General features: G+C 48.2%; 4 non-coding genes across 4 annotated transcripts; 2 read left to right on the top strand and 2 right to left on the bottom strand.

Annotated features, from left to right (window-relative positions):
* The first annotated feature begins 4342 nt into the window (after positions 1-4342).
* trnak-cuu (transfer RNA lysine (anticodon CUU)) lies at positions 4343-4415 on the top strand. Its single transcript has one exon. It is a non-coding gene; the product is annotated as a tRNA-Lys (tRNA).
* Positions 4416-10272: 5857 nt separating this feature from the next.
* On the top strand, positions 10273-10345 carry trnak-cuu (transfer RNA lysine (anticodon CUU)). Its single transcript has one exon. It is a non-coding gene; the product is annotated as a tRNA-Lys (tRNA).
* Positions 10346-12434: 2089 nt separating this feature from the next.
* On the bottom strand, positions 12435-12507 carry trnak-cuu (transfer RNA lysine (anticodon CUU)). The gene has a single exon. It is a non-coding gene; the product is annotated as a tRNA-Lys (tRNA).
* A 1868-nt stretch (positions 12508-14375) lies between these two features.
* Positions 14376-14448, bottom strand: trnak-cuu (transfer RNA lysine (anticodon CUU)). Its single transcript has one exon. It is a non-coding gene; the product is annotated as a tRNA-Lys (tRNA).
* Positions 14449-19716: the final 5268 nt, after the last annotated feature.

Genomic DNA, 19716 nt, shown 5'->3' with positions numbered 1-19716 from the left:
CAAGTACCCCAAGACCACCTCCTTAATAAAAGACCCAACACCTTCCCAACCACTGAGGTCAGACTAACTGGCCTATAATTTTCTTTCTTCTGCCCCTCTCCCTTCTTGAAGAGTGGAATGACATTTGCAATTTTCCAGTCTTCCGGAACCATTCCAGAATTTAGTGATTCTTGAAAGATCATTACTAATGCCTCCACAATCTCTTTCAGAACCCGGGGCTGTACACCATCTGGTCCAGGTGACGTCTACCTTCAGACCTTTCAGTTTCCCAAGAACCTTCTCTCTAGTAATGGTAACTTCATACACTTCATGATCCCTGACTCCTGGAACTGCTAGTACTTTCCACAGCAAAGACAGACACAAAATACTTATTCAGTTTGTCCGCCATTTCCTTGACTCCCACCCTACCTCTCCAGCATAGTTTTCCAATGCTCCGATATCCACTCTCGCCTCTTTTACACTTTATGTATCTGAAGAAACTTTTAGTATCTACTTTAACATTATTAGCTAGCTTACTTTCGTATTCCATCTTTACCCTCTTAATTACTTTTTTAGTTGCCTTCTGTTGGTTTTTGAAAGCTTCCCAATCATCTTACTCCCCCCTGACCTTTGCTCTGTTATATGCCCTCTCTATGGTTTTTATGTTAGCTTTGACTTCTCTTGTTAGCCACAGTATTCTGCTTTAGAATACATCTTCCTCTTTGGGATGTATATATCCTGTGCCTTCCAAACTGCTTCCAGAAATTCCAGCCATTGCTGTTCTGCTGTCATCCCTGCCAGTGTTCTTTTCCAATCAATTCTGGCCAACTCCTGTCTCATGCCTCTGTAATTCCCTTTCCTCCATTGTAATACTGATACATCTGACTTCAGCTTCGCCTCCTCAAAATTCAGGGTACATTCGATCATAGTATGATCACTTGCGCCTAAGGGTTCTTTCACCTTACATTCTCTAATCTATTCACATTCTTTGCACAACACCCAGTCCAGGATAACTGAGTCCCTAGTGGGCTCAACCACAATCTGCTCTAAAAGGCCATCTCGTAGGCTTTCTAGAACTCCCCCCCCCCCCCCCTTGGAATCTAGCACCAACCTGATTTTCCCAGGTACCTATATATTGAAATCCCCCATGTCTATTGTAACATTGTCCTTTGGGCATGTATTTTCTATTTCCCATTGTAATTTGTAGACCATATCCTTACTTCTGTTTGGGGGTCTGTATATAACTCCCATCTTTTTACCCTTGCAGTTCTATAGCTCTATCCAATGCCTTCCGACCCTATATCATCCCTTTCTATTGATATGTCTTCATTTTGTACCACCAGAGCAATGGCACCCCTTATGTCTTCCCGCCTGTCCTTTTGACAGAATGTGTATCCTTGGACATTAAACTCCTCGTTATAGTCTTCTTTCGGACATGATTCAGTGATGCCTACAATATCAACCATGCCAATCTGTAACTGTGCTACCAGTTCATTACCTTATTCTGTATACTATGTAGATTTAAATATAACACCTGTAATTCACCCTTTTCAATTTTGTCCACCATTTACATTGCAACTCATCCTGTTGACTGTAATTTTGCCCGATCATCAGCCTCTCCTCGCTAGGAGTCTCACCACACACTGCCTCTGTTTGCAAACCAGCTACCTCATCTTCAGCAGTATCACTCCAGTTCCTTTCCCCTGCCAAATTAGTTAAAACACCACCAGAACAAATCTAGTCAACCTGCCGCAAGGATATTGGACACCCTTGGGTTCAGGTGTAACCCATCCCCCTTCTACAGGTCATAACTTCCCCAGAAGACATCCCGATGATCCATCAATCTGAACCCCTGTCCCCTGCACCAGTTCCTCAGCCACACATTCACCTGCCAAATCGTCCTATTCTTACCCCTCACGTGTACATGGCACAGGCAGCAATCTTCCCTGGAGGTCCTGTTTTTCAGATTTCTACCTCGTTCCCTAAACTCTCTCTTCAAGCCATCCTCACCTTGTTGGTGACAACATGAACCAAGACCTTGGGCTGTTCACCCTCGCCCTTGAAAATGCCATGGTCCCAATCCAAGACATCCCTGATTCTGGCACCTGGCAGGCAACTACCATCTGGCTGTCTCTATTGCACTCAGAGACCTCGTCTCTATTCCTCTGACTGAGGAATCTCCTATCAACACTGCAGTCCTCTTCACCTCTCTGCTCTTCTGAGCCACAGCACCAGACTTAGTGCCAGAGACCCCCAGTAGCTTGTCCCCCTCAACACTATCTAAAGTTGTATTCTTAATACTGAGGGGAACAGCCAGTGGCTATGCATTTCCCCTCCTTCTCCTAACAATTACCTATTTACCTGTCTCCTGCAATCTGGGGGTAACTGCCTCCCTGTAATTCCTGTGTATCACCTCCTCACTCTCCTGAAGGTCATCGAGCTGCAGCTCCAGTTCCTTAAGATGTTTTCTCAGGAGCTGCAGCTTGGCGCACCTGGAGTATTTAAGCTCCTGCGCTTTCTGTTGAATCTTGTCAAATTTATTTTGACTGGCTCGGGTTTTCCGGATACTGTGATTATTTAAAGCAGACTCCTGATTAGCGCTTACCGCGGGTCCTTGTGTTGAGAATGATTCGTCTCATGGTGTCATTTGGTTGTCATCGATGTTCTGTTGGAATTCCCATGAATAATCTCTTATTTCTGTCTCTACATGGGAGTCTCATTCCTCCTGGGCCTGGGTTTAGCTGTCGCCAACGCTCACCATCTCTCTCTCTCTCGCACACACTCAGAATCACTCGGACACACGGACTCACACTCACTGTCAATCACACACAGGGCAACCTACTCATACTTTCACACAATCACAGCATCCTTCAGCCACAGTCTCGTTTTGACACCACTTACACTTCTTATTTCTTTCTTGTTTTACACAAACACACACTCAGGTACAGACTGAAAGATTCACACAGGCACTCGTAATCTCGCACCATAGAAGTAGAAGTGTCCCGGCACTGTTCATTTCCATGGATGCTATCTGACCGGCTGAGTTCCTCCAGCATGCTCTAACAAGTCTCTCTTCCTCCAGCAAGTCTCTCACTCCTGTATCTTCATCCTGATAGCGGTAGCAAGACGAGAGCATGGGCTAGATGGCGAGGGTCCCTGATGATGGAGGCTGCTTTCCTGCAACCATGCTTCTTGTAGATGTGCTCAATGTGGGGAGGGCTTTACCAATGACGTTCTGGGCTGTATCCATTAATTTTTGTAAGCGTTTCCATTCAAGGACATTGGCGGTTCCATAACAGGTCATGATGCAAACAGTAAACCCTCCACCACACATCTATAGATGAAATGTTTTAGATGACATGGCGGAGTATTTAATCAATGTTTTTGCTCACAACAATGTGACAAGGAATCTAGGAACTGAGGTCCTGTCAGAGCTTCTTAATTGTGTGTTCAAGCCCCAAGTTGAGGGATGCACTCACTCTTAAACTGCTGCCTCGGGGGGAAATTCCCAATGTATCCTCCCTCTACCTCTCCAAACCTCCATGTACCTTTCCCTCGACGCAAAACGTCAAAGCAAGTGAATTTCTTTTTAGAGTGCAGTACGTATATATGTCACCGTTTACTACCCTGATGTCCATTTTCTTGCAAGTATTTACAGGAAAATAAAGAAATATAATATAATATATGAAAATCCGAACATAAAGACTCTTAAACAACAAATGAGCAAAAGAAGACAATTTATGCAAATAGAAGAAATAAACACTGGGAAAATGACTTGTGGAACCTTTGAAAGTGAGTCTGTAGGGTTGGAATCAGTACAGTGTTGAGGTGACTGAAGTTATGCGCAGTGGTTAGGAGCTGATGGTTGAATGGTGGTAACTTTTCCCTAACCTGGGGGACGATTATTCACACACTCACACACTCACACACTCACACACTCACACACTCACACACTCACACACTCACACACTCACACACACACACACTCACACACTCACACACACACACACACACACACACACACACACACACACACCCACACACCCACACACACACACACACACACACACACACACACACACACACACACACACACACACACACACACACACACACACACACAATCTCATAAATCCTGTGCCGAGGCTCCGCTGCTGAGACCCGCCATCAGCTTGAAATAAGCGGGGGCTTGACAGCACCAGTCTGGTGCCGGTTCGTAGCTGTAGCCTCGGTTGGTTATAATTGTTACTTTCCGTTCCATTTCACACCAGACTCTGTATCCGGCTTTGAAGAATCTAGGGGAATTTAACCATTTCCTGCCCGCACACCGAGACAGGGATCTTAGTAACATATTACTGTAACAGCCCGGCTAGCTCAGTCGGTAGAGCATGAGACTCTTAATCTCAGGGTCGTGGGTTCGAGCCCCACGTTGGGCGGAGCTTTCTTTAATTTGCCGAAATTGGATAATAATGGGTCGACTCAAATTTCGCTTTCACAGATCGGAGGCGTTTTCGCAAAAAATACTATTCACAGATTTAAAAATTCCAAATTCCGGTTCAGTGATGGTTCAGGACCCACTCACTCAGTTCTGCTTGCTTTTATTATCACGATTTGTTATTTCTTCTCTCTCTGCACATTTATTTTATTTGATGGGTTCTGCTAGGTTCCTTTGCTACGTGGCAGCCTGTAAGGAGAGGAGTCTCAGGTCATGTCAAGTATACAGACTTGGATAAAAAATATACTTTGAACTTTTGCTTTCACACTCTCCATCATCCAGGTACAGATTCACTTGGCAAACACTTACACTCCCTCCCTGTCACGCACAAATATGAAGAGCCACAAACGGCAATTCCCACATACCAGCTGTGTCTCACACAAAAACATATAGACAGTTCAAATCATCTCGCTGAAACAACAAGCTCGCACAGTTATGAATTGCCATTACTTTCAGGATGATCTCTCTCTCACACTCACACACACAACACAGAACATAGAAGCAGACAATAGATGCCGGAGTAGGCCGTTCGGCCCCTCGAGCCAGCTCCACCATTCACTGTGATCATGGCTGATCAGCCACAATCAGTACCCCGTTCCTGCCTTCTCCCCATATCCCTTAACTCCGCCATCTTTAAGAGTTCTATCTAACTCTTTCTTGAAAGCATCCAGAGAATTGGCCTCCACTGCCTTCTGGGGCAGAGCATTCCACATATCTACCACTCTCTGGGTGAAAAAGTTTTTCCTGAACTCCGTTCTAAATGGCCTACCCCTTATTCTTAAACTGTGGCCTCAGCTTCTGGACTCCCCCAACATCGGGAACATGTTACTTGCCTCTAGCGTGTCCAATCCCTTAATAATCTTATATGTTTCAATCAGATCCCCTCTCATCCTTCTAAATTCCAGTGTATACAAGCCCAGTGGCTCCAATCTTTCAACATATGACATTCCCGCCATCCCGAAAATTAACCTCAACCTGCGCTGCACTCCCTCAATAGCTAGAATACATCTACAGCACATTACAGCCCTTCGGCCCACAATGTTGTGCCGACCATATAACCTACTCTAGAAACTGTCTAGAATATGAGTATGCCTCAGCTGTCACGGACTTTATCTGGAAATGCACAGAGGACTGTGTGTCTCGCAAAATGATCCGGGTATTCCCTAACCGGAAGCCTTGGATGAATTATGAGGTCCAGTCCCTTTCCAGTCAGCAAGACGAAGGAATTGGTTGTTGACTTCAGAAGGAGTAGCGGACCGCACGACCCCATCTACATCGGTGGTGCGCAGGTGGAACAGGTCAAAAGCTTTAAGTTCCTCGGGGTGAATATCACAAATGACCTGACTTGGTCTAACCAAGCAGAGTCCACTGCCAAGAAGGCCCACCAGCGCCTTTACTTCCTGAAAAAGCTGAAGAGGACTAGCTCTGACATCAGAGATGACTTGGTCAAAAATATCGTCACTTGAAACACTGATTCGGTTGTGAATGACATTATTTGATAGGGGCACCTGTTCAAATTATTTTCTTGCTTCTTTGCCCAGGATAATTGTTGCCATTTCCAGTGCACATGGCTTGATGAGATCTTCTGCAATTGCATGGGGCTTCTTGGATTTGGCCACTTTATATGCCACTTAGTATGAAGCAAGAAGTAGTGGTTTTTCAACAGAGACAAAACCTAATTTTGGATGAGTTCCTTATGAATCAAAACGAGCCCTTTTGATTTTCAATGACCGAACATCATGTCCTTCAACATCAGCTCCGCCATGCTTGTTCTTGAAGCTTGGATGGCTTCAGATTTGAGTTGGAAAACACAATGCTACAAAGAATGCACTGGGGTTTTTGCAAGCCATCATTTCCTGTTGTGCAAGTGAAACCGAAGCACACATAGTCATCATTCCATTTCCTTCTTTTTGACGTGATGAAGGGTTAATGAAGGGTAAAGAGAAAAATATGAGCTAATATGAGAAAAACTATCTGACTAAGTCAGGGATGACGGCTTTACTCAACCAGACACGCCTGTAGCAAAGTATCGTAAGAAATGTGCTTTTGAATATTATATTACGATATTATCTGCGGTTACGCCAAGATAAATCGTCAGGTGGAAATGCTACAGGGACGCGCTTCGTCTTGCTGCAGTTGCGGCACCTCCTGGGTTGCCTGCATACGCCATGTAACCGCGGTCCCCCCCACCAAATGGCGAAGACTGCGGGTGGGTGAGTGATAGAGCCATTCGAATCTACCCTCAGTTTGACCTTGACCTGGGGCTGGCTTATCCAAATCCCGAACACGCCCTTGAAGTCAACACAATTTTCTGCTCCCTTGACTTAACGGGCCAGGACAGCACGGACGTCCATCACGGGTACAGGTGGGATGTGCGCCGTGGTCAGACGTTCCTTCTGGGTGGGAACGGCACCAGCGACGGCAGCACCTTGTTCTCCTTCTCCGCAGAAAACCATGGCTAATACAAGCTGTCGGGGTGGAGCTATGTCTGTACCAAAGGAGGTGTAAGGCGCTCCTTCCCTCCTCTAGCCTGCAGGTCACCCTTGGACAAGGTGTAGCACCTTCGTAGCTCCATCCCCTTCTCGATCGGGGTCACCTGAAGCCATGGGGAGCAGGTGGTAGATGGTCATATGAGCAGCTGGTACATATCACAAGTCCTGGTTATGTGACCACTGACAATCTCTGAAGCGTATTGATAATGGTTGGGATCACCCGTCTTGTAAAGACACTGCCCAGAAGAAGCCACTTCTGTAGAAAAAAAAATTGTCAAGAACAATCAAGGTCGTGGATACTATGATGGCCCACGTCAATACCACACGGCACATAATGATAATGATAATGACTACCAGGGGTGACAACTTTAAGGTGGTTGCAGTGAAGTATAGGGAGGAAATGACAGAGGTAAGTTTTTTTTTACATACACAGAGTGTTGTTTGCGATCTTGAGGCAAATTAAGATGGATAAAACCCCAGAGCCTGACAAGGTGTTTCCTCAGACCCTACGGGAGGCCATTGTAGCAATTTCTGGAGCCATAACAGAGATATTTAAATCATCCCTGGCGATAGGTGAGGTACCAGAGGATTGGAGGATAACCTGCGTTGTTCTGCTGTATAAGAAAGGCTCTGAAAATAAACCAGGAAATTATAGGCCGGTGAACTGACATCAGCAGTTGGAAAGCAATTGAAAGGTATTTTAAGGGACCAGATACATAATATTTAGATAGGTTTAAAAGGTACATTTAATGTCAGAGAAATGTATACAATATGCATCCTGAAATGCTTCTTCTTTGCAAACATCCATGAAAACAGAGGAGTGCCCCAAAGAATGAGTGATAGTTAAACATTAGAACCCCAAAGCCCCCCCAGCTCCCCTTCTCACACACAAGCAGCAGCAAACGACCTCCCTCCCCCACTCCCACCAGCAAAAAAAAAGCATCGGTGCCCCCCCACCGAGCACTCCAGCGTGCAGCAAACCATCAATAAAGACACAGACTTGCAGAACCCCAAAGACTACTCGTTCACCCGGTAATTCAACATACCACAGGCTCTCAGGGGAAAGAGGTGTCCCGTTTCACATGATAGTCAGCATGGCTTTGTGCGTGGTAGGTCACGTCTAACCGAGCTCATAGCTTTTTTTTCGAGGAAGTTATCAGGAAAGTTGAAGAAGGCAGAATAGTGGATAACGAATAAACTCCTCTCCGGCTTCCAGCCGGGTACAGGCATTGATTATAACCGACGTTTCGATGACAGATTCTGCCATCTTCTTCAGGGATGATGCCTGGGCGTGTCTATCCGGTGGTATCAAGACATGCCCAGGCATCATCCCTGAAGAGGATGGCAGAGCTTGTCATCGAAACGTCGGTTATAATGGACACCTGTAGCCAACTGGAAGCCGGAGGGGAGTTTATTCATCATATACGCTGGGAAACGACCAGATCCCTTTCCAGGTAGTGGTTGTTAACATGACAAGGCTTTGACAAGGTCCCGCATGGGAGGCTGGTCAGTCGTTGGGCATTCAAGGTGAGGTAGTGAATTGCATTAGACACTGGCTTTGTGGGAACAGTCAGAGTGTGATTCTAGATGGTTGCCTGCCTGACTGGAGGATTGTGACTAGTGGAGTGCCCCAGACATCGGTGCTGGGTCCTTTGGCTTCTTGTCATCTTTATCAACGATCTGTCCGATAATCTGGTTAACTAGATTGGCAGATTAGATTAGCAGATTTGAGGATGATACCAAAATTGGGTGTGTATTGGATAGCGTGGAAGGCTATCATGGTTTGTAGAGGGATCTGCATCAGCAGATGGAATTTAATATAGACAAGTGCGAGGTGGTTCACTTTGGTAGGACCAGCCAGGGTAGGCAGGGTACTGAGAAGAGTGGTAAACAAAGGGGTCTAGAAATGCATTAAAGTGGCATCATAGATTAGGCTCAGTAAGAAAGTTTTTGGCAGTTTAACCTTCACAAATACAAGTACTGAGTACAGGATGTTATGTTGAAGTTGTATAAGACACTGGTGAGGCCTAATTTGGAGAATTGTACTCTTCTCCATATTTGCCTCCGGACCTGCTGAGTTTCTCCAGCACTTAGTGGGGCCATAGTGGGGTGTGTCAGGAATGGACAGGAGGAGGAGTATAGGAAACTGATACTGGACTTTGTGATATGGTGCAACTCAAACTACCTGCGTCTCAATATCACCAAGACCAAGGAGATGGTGGTGGACTTTAGGAGATCTAGGCCTCATATGGAGCCAGTGATCATTAATGGAGAATGTGTGGAGCAGGTTAAGACCTACAAGTATCTGGGAGTACAGTTAGACGAGAAGCTAGACTGGACTGCCAACACAGATGCCTTGTGCAGGAAGGCACAGAGTCGACTGTACTTCCTTAGAAGGTTGGCGTCATTCAATGTCTGTAGTGAGATGCTGAAGATGTTCTATAGGTCAGTTGTGGAGAGCGCCCTCTTCTTTGTGGTGGCGTGTTGGGGAGGAAGCATTAAGAAGAGGGACGCCTCATGTCTTAATAAGCTGGTAAGGAAGGCGGGCTCTGTCGTGGGCAAAGTACTGGAGAGTTTAACATCGGTAGCTGAGCGAAGGGCGCTGAGTAGGCTACGGTCAATTATGGAAAACTCTGAACATCCTCTACATAGCACCATCCAGAGACAGAGAAGCAGTTTCAGCGACAGGTTACTATCGATGCAATGCTCCTCAGACAGGATGAAGAGGTCAATACTCCCCAATGCCATTAGGCTTTACAATTCAACCGCCAGGACTTAAGAACTTTTTAAAAGCTATTATTAATGCTTTTTGAGATAGTGATTTAGATGCATATCATATTTTTTTACTGAGTTAAGTATTGTATGTAATTAGTTTTGCTACAACAAGTGTATGGGACATTGGAAAAAAAGTTGAATTTCCCCATGGGGATGAATAAAGTATCTATCTATCTATCTATCTATCTATCTTTGTGTGTATTGTTCTGGATTTCCAGCAGCTGCAGAATTTAACACGAGGAAATCTGCAGAATCTGCTGGAAATTCAAGCAACGCACAGCAGGAACACAGCAGGCCAGGCAGCATCTACAGGAAGAAGCACTGTCGATGTTTCGGGCCGAGACCCTTCGTCAGGACTAACTGCAGAGATTAAACTACAGAATTTCTTGTGTTTATGATTTGTATTGATATTTCCTGTACCATTTCGCAACAGACGATTGTACCAGGCCTCCGAAACATCCAAAAAAATATGACAATCAACCCCACGCCCTCGCACTGCAACAAGAAGCTACGAAACTAATTAATCTCACAGCCCGGCTAGCTCAGTCGGTAGAGCATGAGACTCTTAATCTCAGGGTCGTGGGTTCGAGCCCCACGTTGGGCGCGCTTCTTTAACGCTCCTCCCACCAGTGGTCTTCCTCCTCTTCCTCCCGACGACGCCAGCAGGTGTTATTTTGTCACAGGGGCCTATCCACATCACAACACACACGCACACAACGCGCGCACAGACAACAACATACCCGATCCAGTCCAGTCCAGAGCATTTCCCCTCATCCCTCCCTAATGCTCCCCACTCCCATTTCTCTCCTCCTTCCCAGTATTGATGCAGGGACACCTTCGTCTCGCCTTCGGAATGCCTCCCATTCAATCGCTAGACCGCATTTCGGGAAATACGATCATCTGGCTGTCCTCCTCGGAGGGTGAACCCACGGAAAGCATCTGGCTCAGATGGGGTACCTGGCCGAGTACTAGCGACCTGTGCTGAGTGCTGACCGGTATCTTTAACCTCTTGCTTCGGCAGTCTGAGCCACCCGCCCGCTTTAAGCAGGCTTCAATCATACCGGTTCTCAAAAAGAACGTGGTAACCTGCGTCTGTCGTTCAGCAGCACTTACATCCACCGTGACGGAGTGCTTTGAAAGGCTGGCGCTGAAACGTATCAGCTGCCGCCGGAGAAGCTACTTGGATCCGTTCCATTTTGAGCACCGGAGCAATAGATCCGCAACAGCTGTCATCTCAACGGCTCGTCACCCAATCCTGCACCGTGAGGGCGCCCACGTCGGGATACTCTTCACCGACAGCAGCTTAGTATCCAATTCTATCTTCCCCTCAAAACGAATCAATAAGCTGCCAAGATCTGGGCCTCAATTCCCACCTGTGCAACTTGATCGCCGATCTCCTCATTTGAAGATGCCAGTCAGTACGAATTGGCAACAACACCTTCTCCGCGATCTCAGGTGTACACAAGGCTGCGTGCTCAGCCCCTGCGAGTCGAAGCAGAGCCCCAATGCCGTCTGACGACACCACTGTCACTGGCCGAATGGTGACAAATCAGCAGAGAAGAGAGGAGGATTGAACCATCTGACTGAGTGTCGCGGCGACAACAATCTCTCACCCAGTGTCAGCAAGACCAAAGAGGAGGGAATCGGAGCCTGTCATCATCAGAGATGGAGAGGGTCAACAACTTTAATTTCAGAGGGTCTGCCCCGGGACAAGCATGTACGCGTCATTACAAAGAAAGTACGGCTATTTTCTTAGAAGTTTTCGAGCATTCAGCATGTCATCTAGAACTTTGACGAACTGCTATGGAAACACTGCGGAGAGTGTATGTTCGCATCACAGCCTGGTATGAGGCTACAAAAATGCATTGGATCCAGCCCAGTCCATCACGGGTGAAGCCTTCCCCACTATTGAGCAGATCTACTTGAAATGCTGTCGCAGGAAAGCAACGTCCATCATCAGGGACCCCCACCATCAGGGACCCCAACCATCAGGGACCCCCATCATCAGGCTCCTTTCTCTCTGCCGCCATCAGGAGGAAAATACAGGAGCCTCAGGTTCCACACCACCAGCTTCAAGAACCAGAGGGAATAATACTGAACCGATTCCACAGCCTGCGGGCTCACTTTTCTGTATTTATTCCTTATTTGTGTATTATTATTATTATTATTATTATTATTATTATTATTGTTATTATTTTTCATTGTTGTGCTTGCACAATTTACACATTGGTGTTTAACCGTCCTGTTAGTGCGGCTTTCATTGATTCTATTGTGTTTCTTATTTACTGTGAATGCCCGCAAAAAATGAATCTCAGGTTTGTATGTGGTACTTTGGCAATATATAGCCGAATATGCTGGCTTCTATGTACTTTGACTTTGAACATTGTAACAGTGAGTGATATTGCATCGTCCGGAATAGTGACTCATCCCGGATATATATATATATATATATATATATATTTCCCTCCCTCTCCCTCTCCCTCTCTCTCTCCAACACACCCACACCCAAAGAGCGCGACTGGGGACTAAATGTGACAGAGGGCAGAGTATTTCCCATAAAACCGCTGTATCTGTTTTATGGGAGTGCCTTCGAAGATTTCACTGCCACGGGTTTGGGTGGGAACGAGTGTAATTCCCGAGAGACGCGGAGTGAGAAGACCGGGAATCAGCAGAGAAAAATTAAAACATAGTCCCGCCCAACGTGGGGCTCGAACCCACGACCCTGAGATTAAGAGTCTCATGCTCTACCGACTGAGCTAGCCGGGCTTTTACAGCAATTTGTTTCTAAGTTCCCTGTCTCAGTGTGAGGGCAGGAAATGGTTAAGTTGCTCTGCAGATTTCGAAGCCCGGATCTAGTGCCGGCTGTGAAAGGGAACGGAAAGTAACCATAAAAACCAGCCGGGAGCCACCGCTCCGAACCCACACCACTCCGGTGCTGTCAAGTCCCCGCTCAGTTCAAGCTGACCGCGGGTCTCAGCAGCGGAACCTCGCCACAGAATACTGGAGATAGCCGGTTCCCGCGGCCGGGTCACCCCACTCCTGTTTTCCCGGCAACTCCCGTTCGTTCCCAAAGCAGTTTCTCCCAGCTTGTGAGTAGCCGGATTAGTGGAAGGGCCTCCGGAAACCAGAGGACTTGAAGGCGGTATTAAACTTCGATTGTATACAGGATCGGTCCTGGGACCAGCACGTATGTGCCTCTACAAGGAAGGCGCGGCAGTACCTCTGCTTTCCTAGAAGTCTGCGCAGATTCGGAATGTCATACATTGGCAAACTCCTATTGTACAGTGGAGAGCATCCTGATTGGTGACATCGCCACGACGGAAGAACGGGGGAAGGGGGAGTGGGAGAAAAGGAGGTACAGGGACATTAGGCCCCGCATCACCAGCACCAGGGCAGGGACAGTTATTATCCCTCAAACATTGACAGTGTTGATAGCTTCACTCACCTCAACACTCAACTGACCCCGCAACCAATGGGCTCACTTCAAGGGACTCTACCACTCATGTTATCAGTATTATCTCCCGCTCTGTCTATCTATGTAACTAGATATTTGTCCATCTATCTATTTGCTTTTTTGCTTTGCACAATTTGTCGTCTTTTGATCATTAGTTGCCGGTCTGTGTGTGTTAGCGTTGTCACTGCTTCTATTGTATTTCTGTGTTCCGCTGGGAACGTCAGAAAGCCAATGAATCTCAGGGTCGTTATATGGTGAGATGTACGTACTTAGAACATAATTTAGTTTGAACTTTATTGTATTTTCCGGTATATAATGTCCAGTATTTCCCAGTCCGCGTTCTGTGTGAGTGTGTGAGAGAGACAGAGACAGAGAATAAATGAATCCCCTGGTTTGCAATTTTCTATATGTAACTGCGATAAAGTTTGAAATAGTCATTCTGTTTGGAATTGTTCATTTGTTGCCAAGGGATTTTGCGTGTGTGATTAACCGAGTTTGTGACTGTCGTACTACGTGTGAAAGGGGACGGTGAGAGTGAACCTAGGACGAGCAGATTCTGCAGATGCAGGAAATCCAAAGCGACTCACGCAAAGTGCTGGAGGAACTGAGCAGGCCAGGCAGCATCTATGGAAAAGAGTGAACTTTTCGGGGCCGAGACCCGTCATTGGGACTCGGAAGGAAGGGGAGAAGTCAGAGCGCCTTTTCCTGTACCTGTGATAACGACGGAAAGAATTTTGACTAAAATCGTCTTAGTGATGGAAGCGATTTTACGATTTAGATCCGTTAGAATCTCTCTTCCCCGCGCCCCCGGTAAACACCGAGGACGCCAGAATTTAACGTGGGGCTCGAACCAGGGACCTTGAGATTAAAAGTTTCATACTTTACCGACAAAGGTAACTGAGCGGTGAGAGGGAAGCACTTCCGGTTTTCTTGTCTCAGTGCATCCCGGAAGTTTTCTCGCACACAGACACACAGCCGGACAGAACGCGACTGGAGAAACACACCGAACTGGAGACTGGAAAGGCAAACGCTTTTCTAATAAAACAGTTGCCAGTCCTGCGATACCTGGAGGCGTTTCCAATGAACCCGCGGCTGAGAAGTCGCCTCGGGCTTCGGGGGCGATTGTTTCTGATAAATGCAGAAAAGTCGGGAATCAGCAGACAAGAATTAAAAAGAAGCGCGCCCAACGTGGGGCTCGAACCCACGACCCTGAGATTAAGAGTCTCATGCTCTACCGACTGAGCTAGCCGGGCTGTGACAGCACGGTGTTTCGTAATTCCATGTCTCCGTGCGGTTAAACTTTTCTGACAGTTTTGGAGGCCAGAGAACAAGCGTCTGGTGTGAAAGGGAACTGATAAAAACAAAAAAAAAGCCTCTAACATAGCAGGACGTCGGCAGATGCCGGAAATCCGAAGCAACACACGCAAAATGTTGAAGGAACTCAGCTGGTCAGGAGGGGAATAAACAGTTACTGTTTCGGGCCGAGGACTGGAAAGGAAGGTGAACGAAGCCCGAACAAGAAGGTTGGGGCGGGGGAAGAATTACAAGGCCGCGCTCGGGGACCCACAGCTCGAATCAGTCACCACTGTCGAGTCCCCGATCAGCTCAAGCTGACGGCGGGTCTCAGCAGCGGAAACTCCGCACGAACACGTGAGATCGCTGGTGCCAGCGGCCGGGTCGCCCCTCTCCCCTTTTCTCGGCAACTCCGTTCGTTCCCAAAGCCCACGGCAGTTTCTCCCGGCTTCTGAGCAGCGGGAACATTGGCATCGCCACCGCAAACCAGAGGAATTGGAGGCGGTTTTAAACTTGATTGTACACAGGATCTGAACTGGGACCAGCATGGAAGTCTTTACAAAGAAGGCGCGGCTGCCTGCCTCCACTTTCTTAGAAACTCGCGTAGATTCAACATATTATCTTCTTCTAAATTTGCCGAACTTCTATAGACATACAGTGCTAAGTGTCCTGACTTGTATAGAAACACCAACGCCCCCACACAGAAATGTTTGCGACGACCAGGGATTTACGTGCGGAACGGCGCAAGTGTGCGTCCAAGCCAGCGATGCCGGTGTGGGTTTGGCACATAGACTCTACCACGAAGCTGACAAGGCAGGCAGGCACAGCTGTGACCCCATGCGAGTACCGGGGCTGCATCTTTAGTTTGAAGGAAGTGGGAGGAGCCAAAGGAGAAATTATTGAGAGCGAGGACAATTCCGCGAGACGGAGGTGAGTGGTGGTGGAGGGGGACTGGTTGGGTCTGGTGCCCAGAAAGAAACAGGGAACTTTGAGGCCTTCTTGGTGGGGGATGGAGGTGTGTAGGGGCAGGGCATCCATGGTGAAAATATGATGGGGGCCAGGGATCATTGAAAAGACCCAGAACGTGTAGGTAGGAAGGGACTAAACCGGGGTGATAAAACCTAGTCGAGGTGAGCAGATACGAGTTGAGCGGAGCAGGAACGAGCAGAAACAATGGGACTTCCTGGACAAGCAGGTTTGTGGATCTTGGGTGGGAGGTGGGAGGTACGCGATGAGGGAACTAGGAGGTTGGTGGCAGTGGACAGGAGATGCCCAGAGTCAAGGTCGGTGATGGTGTGGGAGACAACGGCCTGGTGCTCCTTAGTGGGATTCTCTTCACGGGGTAAGTAGGAGGAGGTGCCCGACAGTTGTCGCTGGGCCTCAGCAAGGTAGAGGTCAGTCCGTCAGACTGCTACAGCACCTCCCTTCTGCGGGTTTGGTGGTGAGGTATGGAGGGAGTGGAGAGCAGAGCGTTCCTAAGGGGTGAGGTTGGAATTGGAGAGGGGAGTGGTGAAGTCGAGACTGTTGGATGTCCTGTCGGCAGCTGGCAATGTAAAGACCCGCAGCAGGCAGCAGACCGGTGACGGGTGTCCAGGAAGGGGGGTGGGGTGTCGAAGACGGGAGAAGGGATCATCGGTACGGGTCGGAGAGTCCTTGCCAAAGAAGTAGGCCAGGAGACGGAGGCGGCGGGAGAAAAGCTCAGCGTCGAGGCGGCGCGGGACTCACTGAGGGAGGCGAAGGCGAGGCCCTCTCTGAGGATAGAACGTTCTGCCTCAGAGAGGGAATGGTTAACAAAGATGAGGCCCTTCCTGACGACAGGCGTTCTGCCTCAGAGGGAATGGTGGAGACCTGCCACGGATGAGAGCTGGGATCAGAGGGAGGGAGGGAGGGAGGGTGTTGGTAGTGTCAGAGGAAAAGGGAGGTTGGGTGCTCAGGGAAGGTGGGGTGAGAGGAAGATGGAGTCTGAGGATCCAAGAGCTGGCGGTGGGACCCGAGGGAGGTGGTGGGGGAAGGGGAAACGGGGGTTCCAGCGGCAGTGTGTAAAGTCCAGGCTGCGGGTGTTGTCGGTCAAGGCGGAGTCGGAGTTGGAGGTTGAGCAATTTGAAGGTGTCCGAGGTCGTTGGAGCCCGCATTGATGGCGATGGAGTCCAGATTTTGAAGCCATACACTCAAAATGTTGGAGGAACTCAGCAGGCCAGAAGGCGTCTGTGGAGAAACGACGTTTCGGGCCGAGACCCATCGGCAGGACTGGTGGAAAAAAAATTCGAGGAGTAGATTTAAAAGGTGGGGGAAGGGAAGGAGGGGAAGAGAAACACAAGGTGGCGGGCAAAACCCGGAGGGGAGGGGTGAAGTAAAGAGCTGGGTAGTTGATCGGTGAAAGAGATACAGGGCTGGAGAAAGGGGAATCTGATAGGAGAGGACAGAAGGCCAGGGGAGAAAGAAAAGGGAGAGGAGAGGGAGTTGGTGGGCAAGCAAGATGATGGGGAATGGTGAGGCGGGGGGAGGGAGGTGCGGGGAGTTTGAGAAATCGATGTTCGTGCCACCAGATTGGGGGCGACCCAGATGGAATACAAGGTGTGTTGTGTCTCCAACTTCGCCTCCTCGCGAAAGTAGAGGAATCCGAAGATGAAAAAAAGTGGGTGGCTACTGGGAGATCCCGCTTTTTCTGGTGGTCTCCCGATCTACGTCAGGTCTCACCGCTATACAGGAGGCTACAACGGGAGCAGCGGACACAGTATTTGACCCCCCAACAGACTCAGAGCTGAAGTTTCGCCTCACCTGGTAGGACTGTTTGTGGAAACATTGTTGTTGCTTGTATTTCTAGCATCTGCAGATTTCCTCTTTTTGGAATCGGGATTTTCAAATCAGCTCAGGATCGTTAGAGCCGTTGAGATCGGCAGCAGGGATCGCAGTCCGGAGATGTCCGTGCCTGCGGCGTTGGAGACTGTAGATGGGGATCTTCCGATCCTTGCAGAACACGAGAAAGTCGAAGGACCGGCGGAGGATCCCCGCTGCACCCGATGACCCTGTGATCTCTGTCTTGTTAGAGAGAGTCAACCTTCGCAAGGCGGAAGGCCCCGATGGATTACCTGGTAAGGCTCTGAAAACCTGTGCCAACCAACTAGCAGGAGTATTCAAGGACATTTTAAACCTCTCACTGTTATGGGCTGTGTGATGAGCAAACCAGGCGGAGATGGGGGTCCAGAGTTGACCCCCCCCCCCGTGAACTATGCTGCTAACGAGAGAGAGAGAGAAGGGGGGAGGCATCCTACACAGATTAGAGAGAGACATAATTTAGTATTATGAATTCTTCACTGCTTTACCTTTGCTTCAAGGACACTGCTCGTTAACATTCTTGCTGAGACAGCAGGGAGTGGCCCAGTTTGATGAACATGGTCAGTTGATGGATGGCTGGTACCCCGGCTGGGGAGATAAAAGGCAGGTCTGCTCAGACACGCCACTGGACACTGAAAGGGCATTGTGCACCCACAGGAAGGTGGGGGCTCGGAGGATCGATTCACACTTGTGTGAAGGCAGGCCGGTGGGGGGCTTGTGTGTGTGCCCACCCTCGCCTGGGTGACAGGCTCACCACTGAAGAACGGTCTGGCCGGGAACGGAGGGGTCACAGTTGGTGACCGCAACAGCACAACAGGACGAGATGATAACGGGAGGTTTGCCTGCTGCAGCTGCTTATCCATCGCTCGCTCTCCCTCCAACGGTATCACAGCAACTACTTCGACTTAAACTGAACTGAACTCTGCATCATCCCAAGACTATTCATTACCCCTAGACTTTGAAAGAGCTTGGTTTTGATTTATATTTCCACACTTCTGTATATATCACTGCTAACCTGTTTTATATGTGTATTTGCGTTTTATTGTACTGTATTACTTAGTTTACTAATAAACACTTAGTTACAGTACCACCAGACTCCAACATATCATTCCACTTCTACTGGTTTGGTAACCCGGTCACAGGGTATGTGACAGTGGAAATTGCCACTTGCTTCAAAATTATACCAGTGCCTAAGAATAATGTGAGCTGCCTTAATGACTATCACCCGGTAGCACTCACATCGACAGTGATGAAATGCTTCGAGAGGTTGGTCATGACCAGACTGAACTCCTGCCTCAGCAAGGACCTGGACCCATTGCAATTTGCCTATCGCTGCAATAGGTCAACAGGAGATGCAATCTCAATGGCTCTTCACACGACTTTAGACCACCTGGACAACACAAACTCCTCTGTCAGGGTGCTGTTCATCGACTATAGCTCAGCATTTAATACCATCATTCCCACAGTCCTGATCGAGAAGTTAGTGAACCTGGGCCTCCGTACCTACCTCTGTAATTGGATCCTCGACTTTCTAACTGGAAGACCACGATCTGTGCAGATTGGTGATAATATCTCCTCCTCGCTGACGATCAACACAGGCACACCTCAGGGGTGTGTGCTTAGCCCACTGCTCCACACTCGATTTATCCCTGACTGTGTGGCTAGGCATAGCTCAAATACCATCTATAAATTTGCTGATGGTTGTTGGTAGAATCTCTAGTGGTGACGAGAAGGTGTACAGGAGTGAGATATGCCAACTAGTGGAATGGTGCCTCAGCTGGAACAATCTGCCTGTAAGATGAAAGAGCTGATTGTGGACTTCAGGAAGAGTAAGACGAAGGAACACATACCAATCCTCAGAGGGATCAGGAGTGGAGAGAGTGAGCAGTTTCAAGTTCCTGGGTATCGAGATCTGAGGATCTAACCTGATCGCAACATATAAAGAAGGCAAGACAGCAGCTATACTTCATTAGGAGTTTGAAGAGATTTGATATGTCAACAAATACACTCAAAAACTTCTGTAGATGTACCGTGGAGAGCATTCTGACAGGCTGCATCACTCTCTGGTATTGGGGGTGGGGGGTGGAAGAGAGCTACTGCACAGGATCGAAAGAAGCTGCAGAGGGTTGTAACGCCAGTCAGTTCAATCAAAGTACCCAGGACATCTTCAGGGAGCGATGTCTCAGAAAGACAGCGAATATTATTAAGAACCTTCAGCACCCAGGACATGCCCTTTTCTCACTGTTACCATCAGGGAGGAGGTACAGAAGCCTAAAGGCACACACTCAGCAATTCTTTGAGGATTGGTATGTTTTCCTTTATCTTACCATTCTTCCTCTCTGCCATCCGATTCTTAACCCTTTGGACCCTTGGACACTACCTGTCACGAGGTG

Source organism: Hemitrygon akajei, chromosome 6 (assembly GCF_048418815.1).
Source record: "Hemitrygon akajei chromosome 6, sHemAka1.3, whole genome shotgun sequence".
NCBI classification, from domain to species: domain Eukaryota; kingdom Metazoa; phylum Chordata; class Chondrichthyes; order Myliobatiformes; family Dasyatidae; genus Hemitrygon; species Hemitrygon akajei.
The sequence above is the reverse complement of the archived record's forward strand: the minus strand, read 5'-3'. Positions and strand labels throughout refer to the sequence as shown.